Below are 24,842 nucleotides of genomic sequence, written 5' to 3' on the forward strand. Positions count from 1 at the left end.
GCTGCCCTACTGAGAATAATAACTGAGTAATGTTTGCATGTATACACTGGCTGATGACCAGTGGCAACAGGATGGTGAAATATGAGACAAACTGTCAGCTAGCAGGTTGTCTATGTCCTCTGGGTGGCTATGTCTGCTAACATCTCCACACAGATCTGTGCTTAACAGTGTATTCCACTTAACATTTAATATGCATTAGAATAAATGATTTGTGACAAGACCTCTATACAGCCTTAGTCATTCATCACATTCCACACAGTGTTGCTATGCACACAGACATACAACTGTACCAATGTGACATACTTACATCACTTGCACAATGTATGCCTATATGTGTTTTCTAGGCAAGCTGTGTTTGAGTGGCCCAGTATCATATCAGGATACATTAAAGAGAAATTGTTTGTGACTCACGCAGAACATTTCCCGACACCATTATTAATAGTCACTCAATGGTGCTACTGACCACATTAGTAATCTTTGGGTGTAGCAACACAATGGCAAATACAATGAATTCCACAAGGCTGCAATTGCATCAAAACATGTGATACATTGGTTGTGTATGTCATAGCCTAACAACATGTGTATGAGGCAAGACGTATGTGACCATGTAATCAATACAGATTGATATTGATGTCAATCATATGACATTTAATGATGGCATGTAGACACCTGCACACCTGTGCCATGCTGCAAGTGTCACTTTGATGGCAGAATGTGAAGTGTGTAGAAGGTTCATCTGCTCCACTACAAAAACACATATCCTAATATGCCAACAATATACATAAAAGTGTATCATATCATATCAAAAGTTCTCAGGATGCATATTACTACAGTTGTTATAGAGAGAGCATGTGCTGCAATGGCATCAAGGGCCATAAATACATTAGCTCACCTAACAGATTGCAAGACCCTTTTGTAGCCACACTGTGAATCTACACCTCAATATAGCACATGTCAATGACAGCAACATTGGCATATCAAGTGTTCATAGGGTCATAGGATATTATTAGGCTAATGGTCAACATCACATAAAATCCTAGCCATTGTTATACCCTGTAAAAAATCCATATTATCTGTATTATGGAAGATAGTAAGTATTGCGTGTGTGTGTGTGTGTGTGTGTGTGTGTGTGTGTGTGTGTGTGTGTGTGTGTGTGTGTGTGTGTGTATACATGGATATTACATCTTGCCACTGTCCATATGGAACAGATGTACCACACCATGAAAGAATGAGCAATCACACATGCAGTGGTCTTGAGATGGCTTGCAGAGGCTCATGAAAGGGCTATGCTTCATGATGTGTGTATGCATATTTGACATGAGGACATCCTCCATTCCTCAACTGCAAGGTTGTCATGTGGTCAGTGGAAAAAGGAGGATGGTGGATGTATGTGGCTATGTCAAAGGTTTTCAAAGTGGTAGTGCGATGAAGAATGATTCCAGAGATCACACAATACCCATAACATACCACCAGCCCCACACACACACACACACACACACACACATGCACACACACACACACACACACACACACACACACACACACACACACACACACACACACACACACACATGCACACACGGACACACACACACGCACACACACGCACACACACACACACACACACACACACACACACACACAGCAGAAGACTAGGCCTGATTTGAACATTACAACTGTGTAGTTTTAGAATATAAATGCCATGTAATGTCACAGTATCAACACCACAAATGTCTGACAGTAACACTGTCACTTTGCACTTTATGGAGTATGATACCATCATTGTATGGTGAGGAGAACATGTTGGGAGGGATGTAGGACATGGATGTGGATTCACATCCCCGTCTAATATTATCACAAAAGTGATAGCTGTATGTAAAGACATGCAAGTCTTCTGCTGTCAAATTAGAGCCCCTATATGTGTAGGTAAACAAGTTTTCAAACATGCTAGTTAATGTTACTGCCACAGCACATGTTTGTCATGAGTACTATCAGAGTGCATGTTATACAGGATGACATCATCACTGCATGATACAATGAGATGCTTGGTGCAGGGTTTGACACAGCTGTGGACTCACATGTCATTCCAAAATTATCAATATATCATTTCTGACTAAACACACACTTGACTGTAGTGAGATTAGACCACCTACCTAACAAAGTACAACAACTAGAGACCTTAGTACTTAATGCAAGCACAATGGCACAAGTCTGACTTTTGTAACGCTGCAGGACATTTTATAGTGGATGATATCAGCACTGGATGTTTGACAGAAGATGTTGGCAGGCCCTTCTGAAATGGATGGCTAGCCATGTATAACTGTCAAGATATGAAATATCTGCATGTTACCAGTTTGACAAGTATGCAAAGTGTAACATTTGCTGTTGTGTTTCCAATGTGCAGATATACCTTAAAAAGACAGCTTTCCAAACTATATGCAAGCAGCTATTCACATTACTGCAAGCATTGGAAAATATGAATGTGTAGTGTCAGTATAAAGATGTACATGGTACAAAAGAAAACATTTTTTATTTCTGTAGTGTAGCTGATGTATTTGAGAACAAGTACTGAGAGACCAAGTTTCAAGTGCATGGGTGCAGGTAACACATGGCTACAGTGTAAATATGTGTTCTTTCCTTAACAGGTGCCTTCCTTTTGTGTTTCTACATGTACTTTCATGGGACGAAAACTAAATGGGTAGTAAACACTAGTAATGCATGCTACTGTGCAATTTCCATTGTGCACAGCAGAGCAGTTGGTTTTTGCAAATGATGGCAACATGTCTGTGCATGTGAGATACACATTTATACTGCTTTTCCCACTTGTGCAGAGTTAAACAATGAGCAAATGCGAGTCTCTGCTTCATTGATAAAATTTTGGATGCCAAACACATTTGCACTATGTTAAGTGGAGAGCAACAGTGCCAAAGAGAGAGGAAAGCAGTTTTTGAAATTGGAAGGTTAATCTGACACTTGGCATTAGTTCAAGGGTTGTTTGCTGCTGTAACTGTTAGGTGATTACACTTTGCAGATGTACTGTGGGCATAAATTGTATTGCTTGACATGTTTTTGTGTGGGTTTACACATTGATAAAATTAATTTATACAATGTGGGATTCAAATCTGCACATAAGAGACAAAATATTTTCTTCCACAGTGGTGATTTTACATCCTTGCCACATAAGAAGTGCTTCTCAGACATACTTATGAATTATATATAAATACACATGACAAACTAAGGGGTTAATCATGTATGTGTGTGACCTGACAAGATCCTGGTTTATGCATTCATGTGTGTATGAGTATCATTAAAGTTGGAAGGTCATCCAATACCAGAGAATGCAATTACAATTACAAAAACTTAATAGTCAATATACCCTTTGTCACACAAAAATATTTATATGAGCTTCATTGCCATATATACTCATTGTTGTTTATTACTATGTTTACATTTTTATGTGTTCATTAAAATTGAGTGTACAACCCTTAATAAAATTGAGTGTGTATTAATTTTTCCATGTGAATTGTAATATAAAGTAAAATGGGACAACAGTAAAAATATTTGGATTTTGTTGTATTAGAACACAGGATCATCTATGTTATAGCCCTAAACTTACATTTACTGCCACAGGAATTAACTTCTGTGTGTTGACAACTACATAAACACACTAAGCAGCATTGTGTGGTGCCCAACATACTTGATAGAATGTATCAATTTTTAAATTGTCTACTGTCTGCTTTCTCTCTGCAGGTGTTCTACAACTGCAGGTAATGGGGGCTATTGCTAACCGCCATTCAACACTGCTTAGCGGATTTACACAGTGGAAAGCAAAGGATGCAACAATGTATCCTTTTTGAAATCGAGAATATCTGCATCCTGTTTGCAGGTGTTCCCTCTGCTTTGTATGTAGGCCATTAGGCCAGGTTGCATGAAATTAAGAGATGCACAAACACAGCAACCAAAACTCACATTGTTTTATCCTTGTGAGCAGTGTTTATTATGTTTCATCCTTAAACGATAAATGTGGGATATGAGCCATGATCTACAGATAATATAGACAGTGTGGATCACCATGTTTAGCATATGCGCTACACACACATGAGGTTTACAGGTGTAGTTTATGTATTGTTTATCACAGAAGTACATTACATGCTATTTATTCTATCTGTTCATTTCCCATGCTTGCACTGTGCTAGTCAGATAGTAGTATAAAAAAAAATAAACAGCATTATAAACTAAATGTTAGTATACATTAAAGATTGTTACACAAGCCTGTATTTGAATTGTCACACTAATGAACCTACAAAACACAGTAAGGGTGCCTTATCTTTCTTTGTCACAGAAACATCTTTGCAGCAGGAATGCAAATCATTGTACATGGAAACAAGTCCCATTTCATCCAAAGTATTAACAAGACATGTAACACGTATACACTCTCCGTTGTTTGTACATATGTTAATTACATATTTAGTGCAATGACTGGCCACACAACCATTTATGGGCATTGTTTATAGCAATGCAGCTCTGTCCTATCTTTGTATTGTGTTCATTCTTCTCTTTTCTCAGCAGTGATCTCAGATACGCAGTCTGTAAGGCATTTTGTATAGCTGTCCTTACAATGTATGAGAATATTAAATGACAATAATATACAATTTTCAACAACGGCAAGGGAGTTTTGATGTTATTGAATGGAAACTGAGAAATGTGTGCTGCTCACTTCCATTTCAAACCTTGATACAATTACTTTTACACTTTATAAGTGTATCCTGGCTGACGCATGCAATACAGGTAAGGGAGTCTATATTGTTGTGCTTTCCTTCTCCCTCACATTAACCATTCGTAGTTGCAATTCATGAGCAACAAACACTGAAGTAGTGCCTACACTATATTTACATTTGCTACACAAGGCCAAAAGTTTAGGACTTGAGCAAGTCTAATGAGGCCACACCTCATTTGCATCTTCACTGTGCTCAGATGCATAAGTCGATATTATAACAAGGTAGCTAGGGAACTTGAAGGTAAGAGGACTTGTGTATTTGTAGAACACACAGGATTGACAGACCTTTAGATGAATCTGCACAGAATGTGTCTGATGCTGCTAAAGTATGCTTATATTTTTCAGGTACGTGCTAGATTTGTTCATGTGTTATGAAGACAATTATTTATATGCGTTAGGGGATTGAACTGTTATCTGTATGCACTTCATATACATCACTCTTTGCATACTCATTTTTGTCATGCATTGACTTTCACAGATACACAGCCTTAATGACTGTCATTGCAAGTGTTATTGTTAAACTGCTTACCTTACAGTCTTTATGTCCTATTTTGTGACCATGTAAATTACTATATTGTAAATGACACAGGGGCATATTGTTTCTAGGATGGCCTATAGACACCACCAGAGAAATGCTGGGCATAGTGAGTGGTGCCTATCAATCATATACAATTTACTTTTGAGTTGTACATGTCTACACATTTTGTGAAAATTGTGTGGGAAGCATTCATAACAGTTGATTTATATGTTATTCCTTGGATTCTACAAATTGTCATTTTACCACTTTTTGGGAGGTGGAGGACCAAATTACTATTGCTGTGTTTCCACATCATCACTTGGGTTTCAAGAGTTTTGCTCTTGCAATTGTGCAGTCATCCTGGTATTTCCATGTGTGTACAGGGACAATTGCATGTAATTAGTGGCATATTGTAGCATAGCATTTAGGAATTGATGTATGATCTTGGATGCTGATGTCTGTGATATCCATAACATATGCCCTGTTGACCTCTGAAGGTTCCTGTAGGTAAAACACTAAGTGCTACACATAACTTAGTCTCCACAGATATTAGTTCCCTTTGGACTGCCCCTTGTCTCAGTTGTGGATGACAGAGGTTGCAGAGTTCCTATAGTATGTCTCTATACATCCAAGCACCCTACAATTTCCACATCATGCCTACCATGGTAAGTTAAGAGGGGTCTAAATAACCTCTTCCTTCTTGGGCAGGGTCTATTTGCAGCATCAGCATAGACATATGTCTGTTGCACATACATATGTATAACAGCAACTGCAGCCCCTACCAGTGTTTCTATGTAGAGTACCTTCTGTGGCTGTATTCCAATAGGTTTTGGAATTCACAGGGAAAACCTACACTGAGTCTAAACAATTGCTTTGTAGCTTGTTGAATAGCTCCTCTATTTTGAATTAGTTGATTAGCATATAATTCAGCTGCTTATGCTGTAATTAGCATGCCACCCTATTTACTATGTTTGCAAGGCTTTACACACCATTTCGAGCTAGTACAAAGCAATGCACTGCCATGTGTGCAATGTGCAGTGATACAAGCATGGTTTTAGTAGACCATGTAGGCTTTATTGAATCTGCACCACTATCTCATCTGTTTTGACATTGTAAAATGTATTTTAATTGTATTCTGCCTGATATTGTTGATATTGTATCACTTAAAAGATTTTGTTTGTACTGCATGTACTAGAGCTTTACTCCCTGAGCCTCCACTGAAAAGGGACCTTTAATCCCAGCCAGACTTCCCTGGTCAACAAATATGAAATAACATACATACATACTATACATAAATACACAAATCTGTATGCTCTCTCATAAGTAGCAGTTAAAAAACTCAGTTTTTTGCTACACAGTTTCACACTTGCGAACATAAAAATCAGTAATCAAATTAACAAAACAATTGAAAGGTGGAATGACCAGTTATAGGCCTGCATACCTCTTAACCTCTTGGAGCACAAAATCTGGACAGAGCCATAAATAATGGGGAGACAGAGTTCCAAAACCTAGAAAGTTGATAGAATAACAGGTTTTCCATTAGCATTAATTTTCTGAAGGGTATGAAGTCTGAAACTCAAATGTCTGTCATTGTTTTCTGATTCCCATCATCAACAATTTGCCAATCTGCCAGAAAACTAACATTTATAAGGAACAGATCACAAATACGAGGCAAAAATATGGACAATCTGCGAAAATCTGGACAGTTGAGAGAGAAGAGGTGTACATCTTTAAATATGTTATATGAAGGGTAGTGAAAAATGCATGGATAGAGAGAGGATGATAAATATACTGATTTTATTAAATGGAAAGAAAGATAAGCATAAGTAAACAACTCATAAAAGAATGCCCTAAGGAGTAGTGGCAATAGGAATTTTGCTAAAAAAACATGTAGGAAGGAGAAAGCCAAAAATATTTAAAATAACTGACAAAACTAAACTTCAGTTTAAGATGTGACAACTAAAAAAGATAAAGGTGTAACCAATGAATAACTGAGAGTATCATATGAGACGGTCCTTTTCAGACTTCACAGGCTGTATAAAAGGAGGTGGGTTATTAAAAGTTATTAATTTATTTATTTGTTAGTTTGCTTGTTTATTGACAATTCCATCCTTGATATCCAGTTCAAGATATTCAGGGTCACAGAGAAGTTGTAACTTTTTATATCAATAAGAGGCATAAGGCAGAGAAGCAATCCAGAAATGAATGTCAGTCCATCATGGGATGCACACATAAATATAAATATGAACACACGCACGCACACACACACACACACACACACTCACACACACACACACACACACACACACACACACACACACACACACACACACACACACACACACACACACACACACACACACACACACAACACAAGTATACCATAAATACATCTACAGGTAATTCAGAATATTTCCACTCAACATGCCATTAGTCATTAAAATATTAGAGGTAACTGAAGACCCTGAGAAAACCTCACTTTCTCAAAGGGAAGGCATGCTAAGTCCATACACCAAATTGACCCAGGCATAGAAAGCCAGACATTGTAATGCAGCAAATGTACCACTATGAACCTTCATGTCATCTTTATTTATGGACTGATTAGTCTGTCTACCTGCATGTCTGTGATGTAATAGCCAGGTGTTACATGTGTAAATGTCTGTGTAAATAGTCTATATGTTGTCAGCACATTGAGTCTGGAGATACAGAATTTCATTAAGTTTTTGCACTTGTGTTATTTCTGAATGACGATAAAGTTAACTTTGACTTTGACTTTGATTGAGTTGATTAATTGATTGATTTCTGTACCAGGTTAGAGTTTGGTAAGCGGAGTGTTAATGATGACAGAAACTGGAAAATAAGTGTGATGCCCCACCACTGGCCCAGTAATCAAGGAGCCTCAATCCTCACCACTAGCAACAGTGGGAGACTACATTGGGAGGATGACAGGTACACACACAGTATTTCCAGCTGCAGCTCTCTGCATCAAGTGCAATTTCCCCTAAGTGCACACAGAGACCACAGTCTATCTGGGGCTGGTTTCTCCCTTTTTCTCCAGATCTCCAATAAAAGTCACCTCTGGCACAGCTATAGAGTTGAGATCTCAGCTGATTGGCCAAGCCAAGACTTCCAACACTCTCTCTCTGTCCAACTAGTGCTTCTTGTCCCTGCCTAAGTAGCTGAGGTGAGCAGCACTTTAACAAGTGTAATATGAGTGCTTGGAGGTGAGCAGCACTTTAACAAGCTTAATATGAGTGCCCGTAGCTCAGCAGTGCTTCACCCAGTGTAATATAAGTGCTCATACCTAAATAACGAGTTACCCAGCGTAAGCCGTTTGCGCGGAGCTGTGCAGTGCACCAACCAGCTTACCGGCGGGCAACATTGGGCAAGCTGTATCAAAGCCGCCTTTACACAGACACACCTCCTAGCCTGTCTAGACAGTAGTAAAAAAAAAAAGCAATGCCAAGGGTCGAACCCAGGATACTGTGCACCATAGTCAATGTACTGAACCACTAAGCCATGACAGTTGTATTGAGAAATACAGTATTAGCATATATATAGGAATGAATGAAAATAGAACCATGACAAAGCAGGTTTGCTTTAAGCTGATAAATATCCAAAATGGCCAATCAGAGATAAGTGCGGGGAAAACTGGCATATATAAGCCCCATAGGCGGGAATACACACCATAACTGATTGTGGTACCCATTTGCAGTCAGGATGGCAGCAGGTGCAGGAGAGGGAAATTGCTTTAGAGCACAAAGGTGGGGTGTTGAGGAGTCAAAATATATGGTTTGGCTCCTAGTCAATGATCATGAAGCACAACTCATGCAGGGCCAGGTTCAATGGGATGCGTGCAAGGCAGAGGCATGGAACCAGTTGGCACATGATCTCACCAGTGCCACAGGCATTCCAAGGACTGGTGAACAAGTCCATCACCACCATGCGGACCTGAAGCGACGTAAGGAGGACCAACTGAACCATTGGATCCAGGAGGCCCGCCAAATGCCCAGTACCCCACTACTGAGTAAGTATCCATGTAATTATGTATGTAAGAAATGCTATCCTAGCCTATAGTATGGAGAGGTATGTTCCAATATTCCTTCATTTATATTACAGCTGCAGGTGTCCATTCCGCAAATCAGTGAGCCTATGCTGATAGGCTGCTGATGTTGTGCCACCAGGCAGGTTAGTAATTATTTAGCTGATATTGTTATAGAATATAAGTGAGACAGATTGTAAAAGAGTTCATTGTTGTAACCCAGTAATAAAGGTGAAATAAGCCTGGAATAAAGATTCTGCTAGTATTGTAAGATTAGATAAGTGATGCAGCCTGGAAAAGAGTGTATTGCAATCCAGTAATAAAGATTAAACAAGTCTCAAATAGAGTTTCCACCTGTATTGTAATATCATATAACTGCTTCAGCCTGAAAATGAGTGGTAATCAATCAACAAAGGGTAGACAAGTGTCGAATACATCCTTGTAAATTCTGCCATATGAAATATGTGACTCAGCTGGAAAGGATTGTTGTAACCCAGTAATAAATGTTAATAAAGCCTAGAATTAAGTACCATTCTGAAATGTAAATATAAAATAAGTGAGAGAGTGTGAGAAAGACAGTTTGAAGCTACCAAGAAAGCTGTAATAAGTCTGGAATAAAGGTATACTGCAGTCACTACATTATATTATGTTGCTGTACCCTTGCATTATGGAGATAGTATGGTTGTATGAAATGCTGAACATCCACAGTTGTCTAGACCCATATAAATCAAATGTAGCAGGATGCTGTACCTGAACACAGCCAGATATGAACATATATGAATAAAAATGGAATGTATATTAATGTAGCAGTAACACCCCCATCACCAACATTCATAAGGTTACATACAGGAAACTGTACTAATACATGTAGGGGATATAGATCTGCATCTACTAGGAATGTACAGTATATGTATAGGTAGTGTAAGTTGTTAATGTAATATTTCTCCACCCTACCCTATTTTCACAAATTATGCCATTCCACACCAAACTGGGTATGTGTACTCACAATTAATTACCATGGACATTAGTTCTGTTGGTTCATACATATCTGCATGTACATTGACGCATCTGCCCTGTTCACATATCCAAACCTGACAGCCTATTGCCACCAATCAACCCTGCATGCTGTTGGAATGTGCACTGTTGTTCTAAATATGCATGTGTTATGCTTGTTGCTCAATGTTCGGAATTCATGGGTGTTTGGTTAATGGGAATACTGATGCATGCTGTTACAACTAATTTTGAATGGTGCTGTTTGTTACTAACCCAAAATGCCATAAATACTGCTAAACATAGGACAACAGGGAAGGCGGGTTCCAGCGGACCCACCTCTCCCACCTCAGCTGGCGAGTGCACCTGGCACCAGTGCCCAGGCCGGGACCTCCTCCTCTGGTGGCCCTGTGCCACCTTTGGGTGGAAGCACTGCAGGGGATGGGGCTCATCCCCCCTCTGCAAGCATGGCTGGAGGAAAGCCCCCACTCACCCTCCATAGGGTCCGGTCTGTGGTGCATAGTGAGATCAGGTGTTCTGTGACTGATCCCCTACGCTAGCTCGAGGTGAGAGTGGCGCAACTCATGGGTGTGCCTGCCCATCCTATCCAGCCCCCAGCACAGCCCCGGCCTGGGTTGTGAAGGCGCAGTGGTAACTGCCCATGGGTGGGGATCTCAGTTCCACTATTGCCATCTGTTGGCTCATGGGTTCGCAATATCCAAACATCCGTCCCCGTCAATTGTGTTTACCCCCCACATGTGTCATACTCTGCCCCTGTATGCATCTTGTTTGTCTTGTTTGTTAACCTCCCCAACCTACCTCCCCAAATATACCTACTTCCTGTACCTCACATTCCACTCTCACCTGAAAAAAAATAAAAAAGGGCACTCTGTTCCCACAAAAAAATTACGCCCCATACATAGCTGCCCAATTCGTAAACTGATAATTCTAATTGGCAGTACAACATATTTTGTTGTCCTCACCCCTCTCTCAGGGTTGGAAGGTTTCAAATTTCTCACCAAATTTCAGACATATGCACAGCTGTTGCTGATAAAGAAATGGGCAGCTATGGACCTTCCCTACATCGTTCCTGCACATCCCGAGCTTGTTTTCCTACTGTCCTACCCTCTTTGTGCCCCCTTTTTCACCACTTTCCTATTTCCCCATTTTCTTTTCTTTAAAAGAAAATAGCCCGTGTGTTAGTGGGAGTAAGCACTTTTAAGCAGTAGTCAGCGGGTGTGCGCTTGTGTACGCTTAGCTAAGCATAGATAAGCATAGCTAAGCATCGCGCAAACTCATGCAAACCCGCTTGCAACTGCTTAAAAGTGCCTTAGTCACTCAGTATGACAAGGCCTGCAGTCTGCTCATCAGCAAAATAAAATACCCCTGTCAGTCTCGAACCCAGGACCTTGGAAACACTAGTCTGCATGAATTACCACTGAGCCACAGCAGATATACAATAACTTGGTGCTGAAAGAAATATATCATGAAATACAAGGAGTGAATGTAAAGGGAAAATAGGAAGGCCATTACACAAATCTTGTTCTGTGTATCTTTACTGGCAATTCTTGTGGAATTGCATTACATTAGTGTGAGAAGAGAAACAGCCATGCTAGTAGGTAATAATGTTACAGTAGCACCTTACAAACCACACACAGTATCAGAGCAGGATAAACACCACCATATTTGAATAGGAAAGAGGCCAGACCTCCCAACTGTGACTGATTTACAGGGATGTCCCTGATTTGCAAACAACTGTTACCTGTGTCCCACTGACTCCCTGTGAAATGTACTAACAGTAGGCAGAAAGGTGAGGAATCCCATGTAATGGTAACTGTCAATAAGTTAAAGTAGACACTACTTGCATGTCAGAAATGGTGTAGTAATACATATGCTCAAAATACCCCACAGTCACAACTACAGAATATCTGAAATATATCACGGGTGTATCCCACTGATATGTACCTTTCCCTGAGGCTGGTCAAATATATACCTGAGAGTATCTGAGGCCTGCAAGTGTCAGAAACATACAGACATATCAGCCTGTCTGCTGTTACATACTCTGCGAATAGCTGTAGAATTACTTCCACAAGCATGCCCTTATGTAGGAGTACAACACAGAAATATCAAAGGATGTAGCCATCTAACATACTAATGACAGTATAGCAGTTCACAAGCACTGCATGTGCATGATATTCATAATTGTTAGTACAATATACTTAGTTGTCCTCACCCCTCTCTCAGGGGTGGAAGGTTTCAAATGTCACAGCAAATGTCGAACGTATGCACAGATATTGCAGTTAAAGAAATGTGCAGCTATGGACCTTCCCTACACCCAGCCTGCACATCCCTAGCTGGTGTCCCCACTGACTTCCTGCTTCCTGCTTACAACTGTTTAAACGTGCCTTATTCACTCTGTATGACAAGGCCCTTGTACTGCTCAGCAGCAAAATAAAATACCCCTGTAAGTGTCAAACCCCAGACCATGGGCTCACCAGACTGCATGAAGTGCCACCAAGCCACAGCAAACATATAAGAACTAAGTGCTGAAAGAAATATATCACATTACAAGGAGTGAATGTAAATGGAAAATAGGAAAGCCATAGCAACACATTCCAGTAAAGACAAATATCAGGCATTCAAGGAGTGGATGTAAAGGGAAAATACAAAAGCCATAGCAACACATTGCAAGAACTACTGTTGTATGCCAGTTAATCCTCAAATCTCACAGGTAAGTACATACTCCCATGTAAACAGTGTTAGCATTAGCAGGTGTGAGTTAACATACACACTGAGAAGAGTGAACTGGAAGAAGCAACAGTCAGGTTTCAGTACAACATGCTTTACAGTGGCTACAACACAGAATTAGATATGAGAGATATACCAACCTTCTGACTCACACAACAGTGTCCACAGCAAACCACCATGGTCCCCACCTTGCAAAACTGAAAGACCTACGCCTACCGAACCTATCATTTTATAGCAGTGCCCTGAAATCACAGTGAGAACTGCAATTACCACACAGCAGTCTGCATGCAATTACTAAATGCTGGCCACCAATTGGTGCAGAGGCCATCATATGCACATGTGCAGATACCTACAAAAGCAGCCTGTACTGCCAGTCCACATATGCAATAATAGCATTGCAGCAACTGGAGGGAGAGAGAGAGAGACAGAGAGAGAGAGAGAGAGAGATAGAGACAGAGACCAAAAAAAATAAAAATCCAGCCAGCCAGCAAGCCAGCCAGCAAGCCAGCAGAAAAAAGCTGTCAGATACAAAGGTAATGTAAACTACATAATCTAATAATCTACATAATGTGAACCCTCCATATGTGTTAGTCTGTATCTATATGTATATGCAGATGTGCAAAAGGCAAGGGACATACTGCAACTGTTAGTGAAGGCTGGATATACATATGTAGTTGAAGGTTGCTATGTGCACATATCAATGTAGGTTGTAGTGTGTGGCATTGAAAACAGCATGCAGTGCAGGCATATGTCATGTGGTGGTGAACTTCTGTGGAACTGAGCCAGTGAGGCCTGCTACAGCTATACGGCCTGAGGACAGCATAATGCATTATGCACAACACTGTTTAATATCATTACAGAATGGTATGTCTCACAACTGTTTCAGAAGTGATATTCCCAACATGAAAGGTGGGCAGTCTATGTGCCTACATGTGCATGTATATGTACAGCAATGGATGTTTAGTGTGTGTATATATATCTATACATATATCTATATATTGATATATATATATATATATATATATATATATATATATATATATATATATATATGGGTCTACTACTATTATTACCGACGATTCCCGACAGAAAACTCACCGACCGATGACCGACAACACACAACACAAAACAGCAAAACACCAACACCATTACACGAACACCATTACACCGACACACGGAGTAAACAACACGCGACACTACACACACCTGACCCAAACCCTAACCCTAAGGTCCGACACTATCGCACACTCACCTACCCACCTAACTCACTTAACCCACCCCTAGCCCAAGCTCCGACACTACGCACACATCACCTACCTGCACCCTAACCCTAACTCACTTAACTCACCCCTAGCCCAATCCACACACTAGCACACATCACCTACCTGCCCTACCCTAACCCTAACTCCCCACTTAACCCACAAGCTCCACCTACCCTAACTCACCTAACCCTGCACCCTAACCCTAAACTACAGTCCCTCACTAGCACACACTTACCTTACCCGAACCATACCTCCCACGAACACACACTCACCTTTCCCACAGCCTAACCCGACATCCCACAATCTCGAGCACTTACCTGACCGCCTAAAACCCGCTACCATCGCACACTTACACGCCGCGATCGCACATTCCTCCTTGTCGGTCTTTCCGCTGTCGGTAAATCACCCTGTCGGTACACTTACCTGTCGGTCATCTGGCTTTGGTGAGTTTTCTGTCGGGAAATCATCGTTTCGGCATTAGTAGTAGATATATATATACATATAGATATATATATATATATATATATATATATATATATATATATATATATATATATATATCTACATATCCATATATATATATATATATATATATTCACATATGCATATATATATATATATATATATATATATATATATATATATATATATATTCACATATGCATATATATATATATATATATATATATATATATATATATATATGTACATAGAGAGGTATGTACAGATAGATACAGATATATAGATAGATAGAATATGTATATACATAATATAATAGATACATACATACATATATACAGATAGATATGAATGTCTCTAGATATGCATATATGTAGATATATATATATATATATATATATATATATATGTAGATATGTATATATATATATATATATATATATATATATATATATATATATATATATATATATATATATGTATATGTATATATATATATATATATATATATATATATATATATATGATATATATATATATATATAAGTGTGTATATATATATATATATGTATATATATATATATATATATATATATATATATACATATATATATATATATATATATATATATATATATATATATATATAAAGAGAGAGTGAGAGAGGGGGACATGGGGGCAGATGTACTGCAACAGGTGCCTGGTGACCAAGGCATGGACTGAACACCAGTGTTGATACTGCAGTACCATACCCCATTTCAAAACATGTTACCCACTAACTACCACATAGGTGGTTGGCCGCCTACCACTGGAGTTGTCAGAAGGGAACATGGAACACAGGTGTACAATAGCCTCCCCTTTGATCTCTACAGTGGCACACTAGTCTTGTAATCCCTGTACATGGTACGTGTCATCACAAAAGATGTGTCAGCTAGGGAAATGTAAGTCAGTGTACCCCTCTACACCTCACAATGTCCTATGCAGTATGAACCTCCCATGAGAACTACAGCAAGTGGAAAGGCCACAGACATAGGTTCATAGGTTCATAGGTTCATACTAGGCTATCTGCCCTAGGGCATTTATAAGCCTAGCCAGAGTTGTGTGGCTTTCACCACCCCTTAGGTTGAAGAATACTATACCCATTAGTTTGCCATGCCTCTGTCCAGCAGTTATACAGAGATGATCCCCGGGGAAAGCCTATGATCTCCCATCCACTGGTCAAGATTCCTCTTGAACAGAGCCAGCGAGGTGCTCTGTCTCACATAGACCGGGATTCTGTTCCACAGCATAGGGAGTCTCTGGGTGATGAATCTGTCCCTCCAGCACGTCCTATTTATATCCGTGTTGAGGTTTAAGTCTCTTGCTCTTGTGGCTCTGGTGGATTTGGATTTTTTGAGGTGGAGCATGTCCATTAATTCCGGGTTGGACATGGCCTTGTATGTCAGGCACAGGTCACCTCTGAGCAGACGGTATGCAACTGAATAAAGCTGGAGTTTCTTCAGTCGGGCAGCATATGGCATATTTTTGAGCCTTTATCCTTTTGGTGAGGAACTTTTGGGGTCTTTCCAATTGCTGCAGGTGTCGGGTAAGATACATTCCGAATGGGGCATTGTACTCAATCATTGGTCTGATAAGTGAAGAGTACAGGGGAACAATGACCTCCCTTGATCTGGATGTGAATCCCTTCATAATCAGGTGGGCAATGTAGAAGGTCCTCCTAACCACTTTGGCAATGTGAGTGTCAAAAGAAAGGTTACTGTCAACTTGGGTCCCCAGGTCCCTGATAACCTCTTCTGTGCTTAATGGATTGCCACCTATGTGGTAACTTGGGGTTACCTTGTTTTTACCAAAGGGTATGACTATACATTTTTTGGCGTTTAGCTTAAGGCCATGGCTCTGGCACCAGTTATCCGTTTCTATGAGACCTCTCTGAAGGATATCTGTGTCTGATGGATTTTCAACTATGGCGCCCAGTTTGCAGTCATCTGCAAACATTGTCAGCCACAATCCTCCTATGTTTGCCTGCACTTCTGAAAAGTAGATGCCGAACAAGAGGGCGACCAGGACTGAGCCCTGTGGGACACCGCTTGTGACCGGCTTGGAATCTGACATGGCACCAGCAACTCTAACCCTGTGGGTTCTGTCCTTGAGCCAGTTTGCAACCCATCTTGTGACACATGGGTTTACATTTAAGCTGGTGAGCTTTTCTATGATACCCGAGTGGTGTATTGTGTCAAAAGCTTTTGCAAGGTCAAGGTAGGCTGTGTGAACTGCCTTACCCTCATCAATGGCCTTGGTGACTGTTTCAAAAAAGTCGACCAAGTTCAAGAGGCATGATCTGCCCTTGACAAAGCCGAATTGGGTAGGATCCAATGTCTGTAGGTCCCCTATGTCTTTATTTATAAGTTCCATTATGATCCTCTCCATAGCTTTGCAGACCAGGCTTGTTAAGCTTATGGGGCGGTAATTACCAGGGTCTGTAGAAGCACCGCCTTTGTGGAGTGGGACCACAGTTGCTGTCGCCACTCTTGCACGTATCCTGTGGTAAGGCTAAGATTAAACAGCAGCCTTATGTGTGGGTTTAGTTCCTCATTGAGTTTGTGTAGCACACAGCCGGGGACACCATCCGGTCCCATTGATGCTGTGTTTTTAGCTTTAGAGAGAGCAGCTCTCACCTGGGCATTTGAAATGATTAGGAGGCTACACTCTGCTGTGATAGATATTTCTCCTTTTGGGGGGGAGGGAGGGGAGAAATTTTCACTGAACATGTCTGCCAGTATGTTTGCGATGTCTGTGGGTTCAGTGATTTTTGTATCATTTTGGACTAATTCTTAGCATATCTGGATATACATATGTAGCTGTACATACCTAACAAAGACTGATAATGCCCTCAAGCACAATCCCTATGCAGACTGACTCTCAAAACCACAGCTAGAGTGTCTTGCATACTTCCTACACAGAGGTTACCACTGCTGGACATACACAGTTATGTCACACCCATGCCAGTTGGCCAACCACCATGGCAACACCTCACAATCCGTCCAGCCTACATGACCTAGGGCCCTAATCCTTGTCACAGCACTAAACAACACATGCTGGAGGTACAGGTTTCTATACACAAATATGCCATACCCTGGACTAAACCACCCAGCATTAACAAACAAGGCTCCTTATTAGTAGATGTCATACATACCCCTGATGAATGTTATGGAGATAGGTAATATGCTCCTGTGAGTCACCTCTGTGTAGCCGTTTCACAGGAACAAGTAAAATCACATTACATGTGTCCCAAAGGGCAGGGTAGCATATGGCTAGGCTGCCCTAGGCCCAGGGCCAATATCATAGTACCTACCTATGACACAATGCACACACACATGTACTCAGTGCAATACCAGCTATGTGACGTTGAATGAGTGTGACACTGATTGTGTGCAAGGTCTGTAAAGGTGTGATAGCTTAGTATGAGTTTGTGTCTGTCATGGTAGTTGGTGTCCTTGCTGTGAGGCCAGAGAAAGATGTGTCAGTTATCGGGATGCAAACATAGTAGATTGGCATATGTTGTGCCGTACTTCCCTGTGTACGACTGCGGTGTCCCATCATAGGCAGAAGCAAGACATATATGCTCATTAAGTGGTACTGCTGTTGAATCCAGCTCACATATGAACTGTTGTACTACCTGATGTTGTAGGCCTAAACACTACAGTATGGTGTATGTTCACATTCCCTGGTAACACTGTCTGGTGTGTTTCCTGTAGTCTGCACAGATTACATACCTCATGCATAGATATCTGTAAGTAGGGGCACACAGTACTATGAGGTACACAGTTAATGCTCATCTGTGTTGTTATACATTACTGTGTTGTATGTATGTGTAATGTGTGTGTAATGATGCCTGTACCATGGCCGCAATCACATGTGTGTTACAGGGTATGTGTGTGTACCTGGCAGCATGTATACTCTGTGACAGCAGTATGCTGGCTATAGTAACAACTGTGCACATATGTCAGGTAGGGGTATGTCAGCAAAGACTAGGGTGGATTACCGTTGAAACTGTAAATGTGCATTGCATTCATTGCATGGGATGACAATATTCTTCATCCATTAGCTAGATACATACCCCCAGTGTGAGGTTGTGCATTGTATCCCACACAGTGTGCTGAGTGCTTGTGTATACTAGTTTGTTGTATGGAGTCTGGCAGGCACTGTCAGACAGTTGTGGGCTGAGCACTGATATGTGGTATTGAACATGTGTATCCCTTGATAGACAGATGCTATATATGGCAGTTAAGTGATATCAGTACATTAGAATATTAAGTGTGCCATATGACTTGCTCACATATTTTCCTTTTCCTTCCAGAGTGATGGTGCATCAGGGAAACCCACCATATACAACAGCAGAGGATCAGGAGATCCACCAGAGCCTGGTGCAGAATTGCTGTGTGCTGTTTTCCAGGACCAACCAGAACCAGCATGAGAGGGCTGCACTGTGGCAAGATCTTGTCCATCGGGTAAATGACATAGGCATGCATAACAGGATATATGAGCAGGTACGCCATCACTGCAGTGATTTAATTAGACATGTCCGGCAGCGTGCGTCTGATATCCACAGACAACAGCTTGCCACGGGCAGTGGGGTACCTATCCACCCCCCCCCTCACCAGTGTGGAGGAGCACCTCCTAAGTGTTGTGGCTCCAGGCCAACAACAGCAACATCCACAAACATGTGTCATCATGGAGGCTGGAGCCACCCAGCATGTTGAAATGGAGCATGCAGGTAACATGCCATATCTGTAGTTGACTGATCTCTGTACTGGTAGTTTATGCGTGTGTGAGATGTGTACTGTTTGTGTAGCTGTTAACCTGCTTATTCTTCTGCAAGATTGATATTCTGAGCATAATCTGTACATCTGTGAAAGCCACCTGTTGTACTACTGTACTTTATCATACTCACAGTATCAATGGCACAGTTGTGGCCACTGGCAATCACTGTCATATATTTGCAGGTCCCTCTGGAGTGACAGCAAGGCAGCCAATCCATGCTGGTGAGTGTGTAATAACAATACTATTGCTAATGACATGTGCCTGTCATATGGAGGTGTAGTCTGTGCACATGTAACACACCTACACATAATGCATGCTGTGCATGTTTGCTGTGAGACTATGCATATCCCATTATTCTCAATAGCTGCCCCACTCACATGCAATACACAGAGCATGCACACATGTGTGGCAACACAGTACTGGACATTGTATAGGCATAGCTGATACACATGTACACAACACACACATGTTTGGCATACACACTACACCTTAGCCTGCTACACATGTCCAATTATGACACCTGCTGTATGGCCACCCTTCAGTATCCCACTTCTCATCTACACAGCACACAAAATATACCTGAGGGGTAGAGGCCTATCATGTCTTTGTGCAACAGTCTTGAAAAAATAATACATTCATGTTAGGCAATGCTCACTATTGGCCACCTTACAAAAAACTCGACTCCTCAAATGCAAAACTGGTAAAAGGTGAACAGAAACAATAAAAGCCAGCAACTTTGAGAAAATAAAATTGCTTAAAAGTTCTTCAAGTAAAACTGTTTAATGTGAGCGCTTTCGGCTAGAAAATAACCAGCCTTCTTCAGACAAAACAGTTAACAAGCAACAGACGAGTACATTTTATACTTAATTAAACATTTTTCATTGAACATCCCAATTAGAGATTTAAAGACACATTGCATCAATGAAAAATAGGTGAAAAAATACCATAAAAACAATAAGACTAATAAAGAATAAGCAACCAAGCACCATACTACATTAATAAGTTATCCTAATGTAAAAACCTTGTTCCAATAAGAACAAACCTATTAAGATAAACTAATTTATATTTTTTATATATGTATATGTAAAAGTAAATATGAAATGTATCCTATTCCGATCAATAAATTAATATTAATTATAGTGCAGCATTCAATACAAATAAATACCCAACTTTATACTATGTTAAACATTATGGCAAGCACAATGTTTGATTATGTCCACACCATACCTCAATAATTTAACTATACTGTAAATATTCATAAGTGACCCAATCAAAAAATATATTATTTAATATATAAAATATAAAATACCAAATATCTCAAGTTCAACCAACTCTATGTCCCAAAAATGTAAATTGCAGATAAACCAAATAAGTCAAATCAAAACAAATACATACATGTCATCTTTTCAATGACAGCAGTTTAAGAATGCATTTAATGGATACATTCTCATTCAGACCCGGGAAAGTATGAGCTCCCAACCTAATCTGCCATTTTAACTCATCTACTTCCAATTGCACTTGCCATGGTCCCCCTCTAATGCCTAGCGTTCTTTGTTGCAAAATAGCAAATTTAAAACTGTGACCAGGATGATCAATCACATGCTTGGCAAGTGCGTTATTAACATCTCTTTTGATAATGGCATAATTGTGCTCATATATCCGTTGTTTTAGTTTCCTTTCCGTCTTGCCTATGTAGAATGCGTTGCATTCATTACATACTGCTACATATGTTACTGCTGTACTTTCACAATTATATTTGTAACTCAACTTATACATTTCATTATTGATAAAAACTTGGCTACCAACAATTATATATTTACATTGGGGGCAACTCCCACACTTAAACATTCCTATTTTATTCTGACGTACAGTTCTCTTCTTTTCTAAAAGGGACTTTAGATTTTGCCCTCTCCTATAGGTAATCTTAGGTTCACAGCCCAATCTCTTTAACAAATTTTCATTACCTTTTACTATAATCCAATTTTTGTATAGTGCAGTTCTAACAAGAGCATGGTCCGAAGAAAAAGTGGAGAGGAAATTAATATGATGAATTATGTTCTGCTAGACCATTCCCAATTGGTGTAAGTTAACCATATTTATCTCAGGGCTTGTGTTATCTAACGGAATCTCAGCCCGGAGTTCTTCCTGGCTTATTAACAACGGGCTGAAATGCCCAATACTTCTTTTGTGAGTAACTTCATTCTTAACAGCCACTATTACGTGAAGTGGATACCCTCTATTGAGGAACATAGTTTGTAATAATTGACATTCTAAATCAAAATCTGTGTCATTTGTAATCATACGGGCAGCCCTAACCATTTGCCCTTTAACTACTGCCCTTTTTTGATAATAAGGATGATTACTTGAATAGTGAAGAAATTAATTTGAATATGTGGGTTTTCTGTAAATTGTACTTTTATAACAAGATTTTGAGCTATCTTTAAATAGAAAAATATCAAGAAAGCTAATGGACTTCTCACCTATAACATGGGTGAATTCTAAAAAAGTGGTGGTCTTGGAAATATTGTCAATAAATGTTGGTATCTGACCTATATCTCCTTTCCAAATACATAACATGTCATCCTGGTATCTTGTGTACCAGGAGACATGATTCCTGAATAGTGGATCTTTAAATAATAAATTACATTCCCAAATTGCCATTACGGCATTTGTGAAACTACCACCACATGGGAAGCCCATCGCAACCCCAGATTTTTGTAACTAAAATTTACCCTCAAACGTCATGAAATTATTGTTCAAAACCAATTCTAAGAGTGTCTCTATTAAGTTAATGGTATTACTCTCCACTTCCTTTATAAGTAAGAATTCTCTAACCCACTCAATACCAGTTTTCTGAGGAATTATTGTATATAAATCCTTGATGTCTATTGTAAGAAAACATCCATTAGGCTGAAACTCAAGCTGACTAATGTTCTTCAAAAAGCCCCACGAATCTTTGCAGATTTGTGGCTTACTTTCCAGGTATGGTTTTAGAAGAGTATCTATATATTTGGCACACCCATATGTAATTGACCCACGCCCATCGACTATTGGTCTAAAGGGTGGGTCAATCAAAGATTTATGAATTTTTGGGGTGCCAAATAAAGCTGGAGTAACAGGTGCTAACATAGATAAATAATGATATAAATCTATGTCGATAGACCCTTCTAAAAACAGATCTTCCAAATTTGCTCTAATCTTAATATATGCTCCATTAACTTCATTCAAAGAAACTTCTATGTATGCCACAGTATCAAGATGCTTACACATTTTGGCTACATTGACGTTATAGTCCATGAAAACCAGACCTCCCCTCTTGTCTGGCTTCATGACTCTGATGACACATTCATTTAACAAGTTAATACAATCAATATTTATCTATGTTAGCACCTGTTACTCCAGCTTTATTTGGCACCCTGAAAATTCATAAATCTTTGATTGACCCACCCTTTAGACCAATAGTCGATGGGCGTGGGTCAATTACATATGGGTGTGCCAAATATATAGATACCCTTCTAAAACCATACCTGGAAAGTGAGACACAAATCTGCAAAGATTCGTGGGGTTTTTTGAAGAACATTAGTCAGCTTGAGTTTCAGCCTAATGGATGTTTTCTTACAATAGACATCAAGGATTTATATACAGTAATTCCTCAGAAAACTGGTATTGAGTGGGTTAGAGAATTCTTACTTATAAAGGAAGTGGAGAGTAATACCATTAACTTAATAGAGACACTCTTAGAATTGGTTTTGAACAATAATTTCATGACGTTTGAGGGTAAATTTTATAAAATCGGGGGTTGCAATGGGCTCCCCATGTGGTGGTAGTTTCGCAAATGCCGTAATGGCATTTTGGGAACGTAATTTATTATTTAAAGATCCACTATTCAGGAATCATGTCTCCTGGTACACAAGATACCAGGATGACATGTTATGTATTTGGAAAGGAGATATAGGTCAGATACCAACATTTATTAACAATATTTCGAAGGCCACCACTTTTTTAGAATTCACCCATGTTATAGGTGCGAAGTCCATTAGCTTTCTCGATATTTTTCTATTTAAAGATAGCTCAAAATTTTGTTATAAAAGTAAAATTTACAGAAAACCCACATATTCAAATTCATTTCTTCACTATTCAAGTAATCATCCTCATTATCAAAAAAGGCCAGTAGTTAAAAGGCAAATGGTTAGGGCTGCACGTATGATTACAAATGACACAGATTTTGATTTAGAATGTCAATTATTAGAAACTATGTTCCTCAATAGAGGGTATCCACTTCACGTAATAGTGGCTATTAAGAATGAAGTTACTCACAAAAGAAGTATTGGGCATTTCAGCCCATTGTTAATAAGCCAGGAAGGCTGAGATTCCGTTAGATAACACAAGCCCTGAAATAAATATGGTTAACTTACACCAACTGGGAATGGTCCAGCAGAACATAATTCATCATACTAGTTTCCTCTCCACTTTTTCTTCGGACCATGCTCTTGTTAGAACTGCACTATACAAAAATTGGATTATTGTAAAAGGTAAGATTACCTATAGGAGAGGGCAAAATCTAAAGTCCCTTTTAGAAAAGAAGAGAACTGTTCGTCAGAATAAAATAGGAATGTTTAAGTGTGGGAGTTGCCCCCAATGTAAATATATATATGTTTTACAAAATTTTTTATAAAATAAAAGTAAAAAGGATTTACAAAAAGGAAAGGAAACAAAACAATGGATATATGAGCACAAATTTCCCTTTTCAAAAAAGGAAAAACTTTCCCCTGGATTATATTTGGCACATTTTAAATTTTCATTTTCAAAAAGAAGAGGTTAAACCATGGCAAGAATTGGGGGATGATTAAAATGGCAGTTATTGGGGGTATTTTGGCAAAGAAGTACCCTTAAAGCATTTTAAAGTGCATTGAAAAGATGGTTTATTTTTTTGGAGATTATTTTGGACTCTTTTCTTTTTGGGGCTGATTGGGAATTTAAAATTTGGATTTTAATTTTTATTTAAAAATAATTTTTTTTGGGGATTTGTTTTGATTTAAAAAATTGGGGTTTTGGCAAAAAAACATTTGGCCCTAATGTTTAACTTGAAATTGGGGATTTTTATTTTATATAAATTAATTTTAATTTTTGATTGGGTAAAATTATATTTTTTTACATATAAATTTAAAAAAATTAAAATTGATTTTTGGTTTTTTTTGGAAAAATTTTACATTGGTCTTATTTAAA

This window comes from Protopterus annectens, chromosome 1.part2, assembly GCF_019279795.1.
Source record: "Protopterus annectens isolate FY-2018-M chromosome 1.part2, PAN1.0, whole genome shotgun sequence".
In the NCBI taxonomy this organism is placed as follows: domain Eukaryota; kingdom Metazoa; phylum Chordata; order Ceratodontiformes; family Protopteridae; genus Protopterus; species Protopterus annectens.